Genomic DNA, 12,997 nt, shown 5'->3' on the forward strand with positions numbered 1-12,997 from the left:
CATCTCAACGGACAGTCCTATGCAACCTCCAGTGTAGATGTAAATCTCTTTGGAAAACACTGATTTGAAGCACAGGATTCTAACTCCAAAATGGCATTCAGTTCAGTGACACAGTTGTGTCTGACTCTTTGTGATCCCGTGGACTGCAGCACGCCAAGCCTCCCTGTCTATCACCAACTCCTGGGGTTTACTCAAACTCATGTTCATTGACTCAGTGATGCCATCCAACCATCTCATCCTCTGTCGTCCCCTTCTCCTCCTGCCTTCAGTCCTTCCCAGCATCAGAGTCTTTTCCAATGAGTCAGTTCTTTGCATCAGGTGGCCAAAATATTGGAGTTTCAGCTTCAACAGTCCTGCCAATGAACACTCAGGACTGATCTCCTTTAGGATGGACTGGTTGGATCTCCTTGCAGTCCAAGGGACTCTCAAGAGTCTTCTCCAGCACCTCAGTTCAATAGCATCAATTCTTTGGTGCTCAGCTTTCTTTATAGTTCAACTCTCACATCCATACATGACTACTGGAAAAACCATAGCCTTGACTAGACAGACCTTTGTTGACAAAGTAATGTCTCTGCTTTTTAATATGCTGTCTAGGTTGGTCATAACTTTTCTTCCATGGAGTACTACTACTAAGTCACTTCAGTCGTGTTCGACTCTGTGCGACCCCATAGACAGCAGCCCACCAGGCTCCCTGTCCCTGGGATTCTCCAGGCAAGAACACTGGAGTGGGTTGCCATTTCCTCCTCCAATGCATGAAAGTGAAAAGTGAAAGTGAAGTCGCTCAGTTGTGTCCGACTCTTTGCGACCCCATGGACTGCAGCCCACCAGGCTCCTCCATCCATAGGATTTTCCAGGCAAGAGTACCGGAGTGGGGTGCCATAAGCGTCTTTTAATTTCATGGCTACAGTTACCATCTGCAGTGATTCTGGAGCCCCCCAAAATAAAGTTTGTCATTATTTCCTCTCTTTCCCCATCTATCTTCCATGAAGTGATGGGACCAGATGTCATGATCTTAGTTTTCTGAATGTTGAGCTTTAAGCCAACTTTTTCACTGTCCTCTTTCACTTTCATCAGAGGCTCTTTATTTCCTCTTCACTTTCTGCCATAGGGTGGTGTCCTCCGCATGTCTGAGGTTATCGACATTTCTCTGGCAATCTTGATTCCAGTTTGTGCTTCATCCAGTCCAGCATTTCTCCTAATGTACTCTGCATATAAATTAAATAAACAGGCATTCAGGAGTCTTTAAAACCTGGCCTAACCTACGCTTCCACCCTGGCTCTGAGTGTTGTCTCCTGTACCATGACGTACTTGATCTCAGATAAACTGGATGACTTTTGAGTCCAAGGCTGCACGGTACACTTTCATGTTTCTGTGCTTTCGCACGTGCATGGAATGTACTTGACCTCCTTTGTCTGCTGTGAATTTCTGATCATCTCTCACAAGTATGCATGTAAAAGCCATTTGTTTTTGAGATTTTCCAGATTCTACCCATAACCCCTAGACTCAGTATCTTCCTCATTTGGTGTTTGGATAACATCTTTACATTCTCCCCAACGATAAATTTTTAGTGTATTATAGATTTTGATTGTCCCAATTTTTTGGAAGACTTGGGAGAAGCTGTTTATCTCCGACAACCTTTCCAGTTCATGCGAGAAGTTCAAAAAGTGTTTGTGGAGTGATGTATATAGACTCAAGGAAATATCCAAAACCTTAATTTTGAAAGTTAGGTGTTATTCAGTGGGAATTTTTAGGAGTTAAACCCAGGAGACAGCATCCAAAATAACTCTGTGAGAACTGTTCCCAGGAGGCAAGGGGCGGAGCCAGGTTATGTAGAATTTTTGCAACAAAGGACAGGTGGTCTGAACATCAAAAAGATTATTGTTAAAGAAAGTTAGATCCTAAGTTAAGGAATTTATCACTTTTCTGTATATATGAAAATGAAAGAGTCCTGGCTCCCTGAAATCATTCCTTTGATATGCACCTTAGCTATTTGGTGGCTCAGATGGTAAAGAATCTGCCTGCAATGCAGGAAACCTGAGTTCAGTCCCTGGGTTGGGAAGATTCCCTGGAGAAGGGAATGGCTATCCACTCCAGTATTTTTGCCTGGAGAATCCCAAAGACAGAGGAGCCTGGCAGACTATAGTCCATGGGTGGCAAAGAGTCAGACATGAATGTGGGACTAACAGTTTCACTTCCGTTATCTGAGGCAGTATCCTCTGTTTCCTCAGGGTTTACCATAGGGAGTGGCTGCAGTCTAATGTCTACTTGATGGCAGGTATTCTTTCCTTCCTGAGTTCCTCCAGGACTCACCACCAGCTCACCATCTGTGATGGCTGCAATTGCTGATGACTGTCACATCCTTTACTTACTGATATGGCAGGAAATATTTCATTGCTCAAGTGAATGCCAATAACTACCAATAAGTCTGTATATGTCTCCCAGTTGAGTCAGTCATGAATAAACTCCAATCACCTCCAGTTACTAGACAGCAGGTCCTAATCTCTGCAGTGAGACACCTTGATCTTCTGTGGCTAGAAGCCTTTGTTACTTTTCCTTAGCAGGAGACTTCTGCTCCTCATGGCCTTGGTCATTCTCCAGATTATCTGAGGTTATTCTCCACGTTACCTTGGATTGCTTCTGGTATGTGTGCTACCACTCAGCAGAGAAAGAGGGGAATATTCCATGGATGTTCTTGGATATCTCGGTTTTTTAAAATGTTGTTCTCTATCATCTGACCTGACTAAATTTTTGGGGGGGGGGGCGGGCGGCACAGAGGAGGAGACATGATCTGATTCAAGAAACCGAATGGGAGAATCAAGATTTTCTAAAAATGAATGAAATGCTCCTTGGGCTGCATTGTCAACTTGACAATGCAGTTCTGTTGTCAACTTGGCTTCACTAGCACTCCATCTAAGGACTGTAAGAATCCATGGGTTTCATTTGCTAGAATTCCCTTCCTGTGGGGTTTTAACTGGCTGCTGAGCATCATCCGTAGGAGACTTGGAAGGTGAGAGGGAGGGAAAAGCAGGAGTCAGCTGAAGTCATGAGTGAAGGCAGGTAAAGGATTCTCAGGTTTTCCAAAAGCTCTTGAGACCCTTTGATTTTCTGCTGTAGACTGACAAAACTGGTGGGGACTTTTCAGAGATCTTCATCAACTTTCTGACAAGCTCTATTGAACTACCTGTTTCAGTTCTTTGGGCTGAGTCTGACATTTGCTCCCTCAGCTATTCCAATGATGTGTAGGTCCTCAACTCCTATATCCAGCTCCTAGCCCTTGGAATTCGTGGAGTTGTTTCTCGTTTGCTCTGTGAGGTATACACAGAATGAGTTAGATAGTTGGGCTGTTGACCAGTTGTGTGTGTGTGTGTGCTCAGTCACTCTGTTGTGTCTGATTCTTTGTGAACCCATGGAGTGTTGCCCACCAGGCTTTTCTGTCCAGCTGTAGCAGGTATCTAAATCATCCTGCAACATAGGGGTTTAGAACAATAGCCCATTCATTGTTCTCAATTCTATGGGTCAGGACTTTGGACTTTCAGAGTTCAGTAAGAATGTTTGTCCTGGTTCCATGTGATGCTGCCTGCAGGGGCCTTGATTGAGACTGGGAGATCCAAGGTCGTTTCTCACAACCTCTGAAGCCTTATGCTGGCTGTCTACTGAAGCAGCTTGATCCTCCACCACATGGCCTCTCTCTCCACGTGTTCTGCAGCCTCTCAGTAGTCTGGCTTGAGTTTCTTTCCATGGTGGCTGGCTTCCAAGAGGGTGAAAGCAAGCACTGCAAGGCTTCTTAACGTGCAAGGCTTGATTGGGAGAGCTTTGCCTTTGCAACATTCTGTTGGCTAAAACAGGTAACCAGCCCAAATTGAAGGGAGGCATCAGAGTCCTCCTTTAAAGGGAAGAATGGCAAAGTCACTTTATAAAGAGTATGGGAGGGAATGTTATAGCCACTTCTGCAAATAATTTCCACTCCAGCTGAGGAAACAGAAGCATGGGGAGGTTAAATAACTTGCCCAACGTATACTCTTAGAAAACCTTAATTAAAAAAGACACATGTAGCTCAGTGTTCATTACAGCACTATTTACAATAGCCAGGACATGGAAGCAACCTAGATGTCCATTGACAGATGAATGGATGAAGATGTGGTACATATATACAATGGAATATTACTCAGCCATAAAAAGGAATGAAATTGGGTCATTTGTATGATGTGAATGAACTTTGAGTCTGTCATACAGAGTGAAGTAAGTCAGAAAGAAAAACAAATATCATATACCAGAATATATGTATATATATATATATATCAGTGCAGAAATAGAGATACAGACCTAGAATATGGACTTGTGGACACAGAACGGTAGGAAAGGGTGGGACGAACCGAGAGAGTATAGACATGTATACACTATCATGTGTGAAATAGAGAGCTAGTGGGAAGTTGCTTATAGCACAGGGAGCTCAGCTCGGTGCTCTGTGATGACCTAGAGGTGTGGGCAGGATGGAGGCTCATGAGGGAGACACATGTACTTATAGCTAATTCACATTTTTGTACAGCAGAAACTAACACAACATTGTAAAGCAACTTTATTCCAATTAAAAAAAAAATGACTTGCCCCAGGTCACTCAGCAGCTAAGTGTCAGGGTCAAGATTAGACTGCCGTGTTCATGTTCTTTCCCACCACACTACACTGCTTTATGATTTCCTGTTAATTTATCTCTAAAGATTTTCCTGACTACATGTTTGGTATGTCCAATTTCCACATGGCTTTAAGGCCCAGAAAACAATGCTACCTTTTTTATTTTCCCAAGCTTGAAATAAACAGTCCTCCAACTTATCCTATAGCATTTTTCTGAAGGTCTTTCACATTAAAAGTAAAGCAAAACATTGTCTCTATTTCAGATAACTCAAGCAGAAGTTTCCCTTAGTGTCTTACTATTTCAGTTAGGGTATAGGGCTTTTATCTTTCACATAACCCTGCTGGAATCCTGTACCAGGGCTTGGGTCTTATGTATCTCCCTTACCTCTTAGATCATATGACATATAGTCTAGTGCATTGTAGTTAATGAACAAATACTGAATAAATGAACATGTGAATAAGCTCCAACCTGTTTCTTGAGAACCATTCTGACCTCTCTGTGTACCAAGAAATGCATAGCTATTAAAAGTAAACTCGAAGAGCCTCAGCCCTACTTTTCATCATTTGGGAACCTCCTGGAGAAGGAAATGGCAACCCACTCCAGTATTCTTGCCTGGAAAATCCCATGGACAGAGTCTGGTGGGCTACAGTCTATGGGGTCGCAGAGTCGGACACAACTGAGCAACTTGACTTTCACTTTCACTGGCCTCTCTCCTGACTTTGCTCTTTCCATGCCATGTCCAGCTAACATGTCTGGCCCTTGGCTTAACATCATGGCTTTGGCTCAGCTTTTAAGTGTTGGTTTTGACATTCTTGGTTTCGATCCTTATTAACTTCTGAGAACAACATTGGACTGGATCTTATACCTTGTGTCCCATCTTTGTCACACAGACCATGCCTTTAAATTTCCATTATAAACTTCACGACTGAGTGACTAACACACACACACACAATCTTCATGAGAACAGGTGCAATATTTTGCTCATTGACTGACTCTTTCAATACAAAACTCAAAAAGTACTCTATAGATTGAACAAACTGGTGCCCTTAATGAGGCCCACCCTAGTCCCTAATGAGACTGTGGTTCAGACAGAATGAATGACAGATGTGTTATAATGAAGTGCTATGGGGCTGCTTTTGTATTAGGCAGGAGGATGACGGCAGGCTGCATCAGAAGAGCTTCCCGTGAACCAATAAGCTGAGCCATCTCGAGTGAAGCATGCTTAACATGGCCATAACGAACCTGGTGTCAGAGGGGCCAACTGGCTGCCAATTCTCTATGCATATGTTGATCTATTTTTGTTGAACTTCCCCGGAGCTCCTTTGCTTATTTAACTTTCCTTAATAACCAGCAGATGGCTTCTGTCTGGGCAATCATCAGCTGGTGCTTAGCAGTGGCAGATTCAAGAGGAGGCATGGGACTTGTTAGGGGTGGGGGAATCCAGATGCCAACATGTAGGATGCCAGGTGAAGTTATCAGGCGTTGTTTAATTGGTGTTGGAGACAGTGAGGCCAGCTGAGAGGGGTATTAGGAAGAACCCTTTCTGGGAGCGGGGAGACTGCTGCTCAGAGAGCCAGGCACAGCCAGAGAGGACAATGGCAATGGAAACCAGGAGCAACTCCAGAAGACAGACTAGTTCTTTTCTGAGTACTCATTATGTAGCAGCATGTGTTATGCATAGAGGTATGCAAGCAATGTATAGGGATATACACTGGGACCCACCATTTACTCACATATTCATTCATCCAACAAATAGGCGTTGAGGTCCTAAGGGTCCATTAGGCCCCAGCCAGTGCCCCCAGGCCCTAGAGTTAAAGCAGTGAACCAGATATAGTCCCTCTTGTATCTGTCCTTGGTTTTCGTGAAAATGATTATGTGCATTCAGGTGATACAGTAAGCAAACAAATGGTTCACTTTGCTTTAGAGGAAGAGGTTCAGGCAGACAGAACCATGACAGGGAAAGTGGATTCAGCAACTGGAAGAGACTCAACTTTTGCGTAGTCAGAGAAGTGAGAGGAATAAGCAAGGTCATCACGTTGGAGAAAAATCCTAGGGAAGTCCAGGAAAAGCTCTCCACTGGTTGGTCCTAGATACTCTTCCTGGATGTGAGAGTACAAATGATGAATAGGTCATACGTGAACAAACCAAATTATTTACAAAAGTGGGTGGCTGGCTGTCCTCTGTGTCAGAGTCCAGGAGCCTTTGCTACCTGATGCTCACTAAGCACGTCCATCTCTACGTGTGTACTGTCTTTATTCTTATGACTCTTCTTTAGGCTTGAAATTATTTCCAAATAAAAAGCATGCTGCTGCTGCTGCTAGCTAAGTCGCTTCAGTCGTGTCCGACTCTGTGCGACCCCATAGACGGCAGCCCACCAGGCTCCCCCATCCCTGGGATTCTCCAGGCAAGAACACTGGAGTGGTTGCCATTTCCTTCTCCAATGCATGAAAGTGAAAAGTGAAAGTGAAGTCGCTCAGTCGTGTCTGACTCTTAGCGACCCCATGGACTGCGGCCTACTAGGCTCCTCCATCCCTGGGATTCTCCAGGCAAGAGTACTGGAGTGGGGTGCCATTGGCTTCTCCGAATAAAAAGCATAAAAGGAAATAAAAATAGGAGAAAAACTCCCAAATTCCTGCAGAGTCATTGTATGGGTCAGCACTGGACATGGTCATATGCAATTTTATATTGAACGTCCCACATGAATCTGAAATTATTGTGTGTTACTGAACTCAATAATGCAGGCATGTTTTTCACCTATGTTACATTTGAATTTACACAGATGAGTTTAGTATTTAAAAAAAAGAGTAGAAAACTTTGTTTTTCAATTTTTTGCTTCAAAATTTTGCCTACGCTTTTGTCTTTTTATTTAAACTAATTTTAATAGGTGATAAAATTTTCAAGGAACAACATGCATTTCCTTTGCATTGGTGTGACACTCTGCACAGGTTTTCTAAATGCTAATTAATTCCAATTTCACATTACCTGCTGTTTCAAAGGCTGGCAGCTTGTCGTCACTGTCTGAATGACAGCTGTTTCTGATCTCCTCTTTTTGAAAAGAAATAAGAAAATAAAAACACGTTTCAAAGGAACGTAGCAGTTCTGTGAATTCTCTAATCTTTCTCCATTAAGGGGTTTAGTTCAGTTCAGTCACTCAGTCGTGTCCAACTCTTTGTGACCCTGTAGACTGCAGCATGCCAGGTTTCCCTGTCCATCACCAACACACTACTTTCCCTTATTTTATTTTCTCCCAGTGTTTTTAAGGGCCAAGCATGCTGAAAGCACCCAGGTTAGGGTCTCTCTATTTCCCTTGAATCTGGTAACTGGTGGAACCATAGTGGGAACTAAAGTAGCCCTTGGTGACTTCTGAAGCTGGGTTGTAAGAGGCAATGCAGCTTCTGCTTGGCTCTCAGGACATTTGTCCTTCAGCCCTGAGCCACCAGGTAGGAAGTCCTATCACGTTCAGGCCCCAAAGTGACCCATGTAGGGAGACCAGAGGGAGAAGCCCTAAGACTCTTTGTGGAGAGATGCCTGGACTACCCACAGCTGCTCCAGACCCCCATCATTCTTATTCAAACACTGTTTGACTCATTGCATGAGCAAACCCAAGCCAGAAGACCCTAACTCAGGTGCTTTCAGCGTGCTTGGCCCTTAAAAATGCTGGGAGAAAATAAAATAAGGGAAAATAGTGGGTTAAAACCAAAACAATGATTTAAAATTGTTTCTTAGGGCCAAGCATGCTGAAAGTACCCAGGTTAGGGGCTCTGGCTTTCCAGGTGGTTCAGTGGGTAAAGAATCCTGCCTGCAATGGAGGAGGTGCAGGAGACACGTGTTCATTCCCTGGGTTGGGAAGATCCCCTGGTGGAGGGCATGGCAACCCACTCTAGTATTCTTGCCTGGAGACTCCCACGGACAGAGGAGCCTAGCAGGCTGTAGTCCATAGGGTCACAAAGAGTCGGACATGACTGAAACGACTGAGCACACACACAAGCCACTAAGGGAAAGACGGTGGAGGTATTAGCAGAGAGAAGAGAGCAGAACACCAGGGAAATGACAGCAAAAAGCAAATTCAACTCACATTGCAGAATCTTGGAAAGCTCTAAAAATGGAATGACCAGGAACCAAGAAAGGTGAGGGTGGTGCATGAAGTTAGAAAGAATTTTGTATTCTTTCTATTTGTATATTGTAATAAAATCCTATTATCCATTGCATGTAGGCCTTTATTTACCCCTTCTTTATCCTGGAAAGTTTCAGGATGTTTGCTCTGTGGAGAAACTGAACCAGAACACTTCCAAACTTGATAATATCAGGCATTAACAGACCATGAAGGAGAGGCTTGATACTGAAACTGGAGGATTTGATAGAAGTCTACAGAGAAATCTAGAGTTCCCTTCCCCTCTTGCACACAGATCCTGTAATCAGTTTTCAAAAGTATCCTTCTTAACCATGATGAATAAATAAGGAAAATTCCATTGTGAGAGGGATTACACACACACACACTCGCATGTGTACACACACACACTCGCATGTGTACACACATGAGCGTGCACACGCACGTTTTCCCAGATTATAGGACATTAGTCTCCAGACCAAAGACTTACTGAGTATCCAACACAACACATGGAAAAGAGCCATATGATTGTATGTGATCTTAAAATTTCAGAGCACCAAGTAAGGAATGACCCTACAATATTTCACAGGATGAGAATTAAGTACTACTCAGAGAATCCAACAGAATAATGGCAACTGGACTTCAACCAAATTAAAAACTTTGTGTTTCAAATGACGCTATCAAGAAAGTGATATGACAGTCTACAGAATAGGGGAAAATATTTATCCCTATACTTGATAAAGGATTCCGATTCATAAAGGATTCATTGTTCAATAATAAAAAGGCAAATAATCCAATTAGAAATACATACCTAGGAGTGGAATTGCTGGGTTATGTGACCACTTCGTGTTTAAGACTTTGAGGAACTTTCAGATTGTTTACCAAAATTGCTGCAGCATTATTCATTCCCACCAGCGATGTATGAGGATTTCGCTTTGTCCACATTTTCAGCAATACTTCAATGGTATGTCTTTTTAAAATTACAGCTATTCTTGTAGATGTATAGTAATCTCACTGTGATTTTGATCTGTATTTCCCTAATGACGTTGAAGAGACCCTGATGGTGGGAAAGAATGAGGGAAGGAGAAGAAGGGGACGACAGAGGATGAGATGGTTGGATGGCATCACCGGCTCAATGGACATGAGTGGGCTCCGGGTGGGCTCCGGGAGTTGGTGTTGGACAGGGAGGCCTAGCGTGCTGCAGCTCATGGGGTTGCAAAGAGTCGGACACGGCTGAGCAACTGAACTGAACTGAATGACGTTGAATGGGCTTTCATGTGCTTATCAGCCATTCATGTATCTTCTTTGGAGAAATAACTAAACCATTACATATGGGCTTCCCTGGTGGTCAGATGGTAAAGAATCTGCCTGCAATGCAGGAGACCTGGGTTTGATCCCTGGGCTGGGAAGATCCTCTGGAGAAGGGAATGGCTACCCACTCCAGTATTCTTGCCTGGAGAATCTCATGAACAGAGGAGCCTGGTGGGCTACAGTCCATGGGGTCACACAGAGTTGGACATGACTGGAGTGAATAACACGTTTTACACTTTGATATATATATATATATATATCCCTGAGAAATGAAAACATAGGTCTGCACAAAAACCAGTACATGAATGTTTCTAGAGGCATTATTCATAATGATCAAAAAGTAGAAATGAAGTACTGATACAGGCTATAAAATGGATAAATCTCAAAAATGTTACGCTTTCTGAAGGAAGCTAGAGAAAAGATCACATAGTGTATGACCATTGTACATGAAATGTCCAGAATACTAAAATTCTTAGAAATTGGGCAGGATGAGGTGGAGAATAGGAAGTGATGCTAACGGGTATGAGGTTTCTTTTTGCAGCACCGTATTCACAAGTTAAAAAGTGAATTTGGTTTCACTTTGGGGTGTTTAAACAGACCAATTATCCCATCAATCTCTGAGAAAAGCCCGTTTCAGCGCTTTACAACTATTCAGTTTTTGAAGACTTTGTTTTTCCCAATGAACTCAAAAGTGGCTCTAATAAGGGAGATCTGATGAGACACTATCCTTTTATTAAAATGTTTCAATGATTTAAAGATTGTTCTATTTTATCCAGGACATTTTAAAACAGCTTTGTTGAGATATAATTAACTTACCTATGTATGTATGGGCTTCCCTGGTGGCTTAGATTGTAAACAATTTGCCTGCAATTCAGGAGACCCAAGTTCAATCCCTGGGTCAGGAAGATCCCCTGGAGAAGGGAATGGCTACCCAACTCTAGTATTCTTGCCTGAGAAATTCTATGGATAGATGAAGCTGGTGGGCTGTAGTCCACGGGATTGCAAAGAGTTGGACACAACCGAGCACCACACACACATATATATAATCTTGCATTGAGATATACATCCCCTATTTAAAGCATACAATTCAATGGTTTTTGTTATTATGTTATCACAGTTTTAAAGTTGTAGGTTATATATATATATATATATAACATATGTATATATAACATAAAACTTGCCATTTAACTATTAAGTATACAATTCAGTGGCATTAGCAAACAGAAACTCTGTTGACATGATTTGGCCTACATTTTAAAAGAATAACTCTTTATGCTATATGAAAAAAAGATTTATACCTGGAGAGGGCACAATTGAAATATGGGACCTGTTAAGAGTCTATTGCAACAATCTAGGTGAGAGATGGTGGGAGTTTTGGCCAGAATAATATCTGAAAGCTCACAGGAATATGTCAGACTGAGGATATATTTTGAAATCAGAGATTGTAGGATTTGCTGATAGTATGAGTATGGAGTACATTAAAAATCGAGGCATTAAGAATGATTCTAAGGTTTTGGCTTGATCAATTGAGTTGTCATTTTCTGAAAGAGGACAGAGCAGATTTGGAGTTGTGATGGTGGTGAGGAGGAAGGAATTCATTTTTGGAACTGTTAAATTTGAGATAACTTAGATATCCAAATAAAGATATGTGTAGTAAGTTAGATATCTGTAGTCCAGAGGAGCAGAGAAGGCAATGGCAACCCACTCCAGTATTCTTGCCTGGAAAATCTCATGGACAGAGGAGCCTGGTAGGCTGCAGTCCATGGGGTTACAAAGAGTTGGACATGACTGAGCGACTTCACTTTCACTTCTCACTTTCATGCATTGGAGAAGGAAATGGCAACCCACTCCAGTGTTCTTGCCTGGAGAATCCCAGGGATGGGGGAGCCTGGTGGGCTGCCATCTATGGGGTAGCACAGAGTCGGACAAAACTGAAGCGACTTAGCAGCAGCAGCAGTCCAGAGGAGAGGGTCAAGCTGGAAATATACATTAGAAATATTGAATGTAGATGGTATATTAAACTGTGGGTTGGCTGAAATCAACTAGAGTGTGTTGATAGAGAAGAGCGGAGTTCAGAGGACTGAGGGGGGCTACTCCAATTCTGTGCCTCCAACACAAGAAGTGACTTATTACATTTTCAAGAAAAGACAGAATGTAAGAGAAACTATGAGTGGTGACCCACTGTCAGAGTGGTCCAGTTCCTTTGTGCACTGTGGTTGTCATGGGATCAGCATCTCAGTGGGATGATGGCAGTGAGCTGTGGTGATCTCGTATTACGGCATTACTCTGGTATTACAGTATTACTCTGATGGTTACAAGGTATTAAGATTTTGTGTTGGTTGGGATAAGCTGTAAAATCATGGGTAATCACCCATGCCTTGGGGGTGTGGTAGGGTTATTTTGGAAGAGCTCTAATGTTCTGATGCTACTTTCTGACATGTATTGTGGATCCTTAGCTGTCTTGTCATTAGTGGCCCAGAAGCAAGATGGTAGCAGATAGAAATAATATTGATTAAGCTTGACTCTCCACCATGTAGTAAGGTAAGCTCAGTCCAGCCTTCTTATGGTGCCTCAACCTTCACGACAGTACTCTTCTTCTTCCTCATCTTTACCTGCGTCTAGAGCCTTCCAGGGCAGTCTTTACTTACAGTCCTTCATGCATACATTTATGGAAGGCATGCTACATCCAGAACACCTTAAAGATATTTATTGTTTCATTTAATTGAATCACAACAGCAGCCCTATGATATGGATTTTTTTTTATCCCTTCCATCCCATTACAGATGAGGAAACTGAGGCTCAGGTAGGTCACGTAGGTGGTGAGTCGCAAGACAGAGAACCAGACACAGGCCTGCTGGACTCCCAAGGCCATGTTCTTCTTGCTTTACACACTAATGACATATCTAATGCATGAAGCACAAACACAGAACTCCTCATGGTTGCTGGTG

The sequence above is a fragment of the Bos grunniens genome, chromosome 3 (assembly GCF_055505025.1).
Source record: "Bos grunniens cultivar Pamir isolate PY7600 chromosome 3, Bosgru_T2T1.0, whole genome shotgun sequence".
In the NCBI taxonomy this organism is placed as follows: domain Eukaryota; kingdom Metazoa; phylum Chordata; class Mammalia; order Artiodactyla; family Bovidae; genus Bos; species Bos grunniens.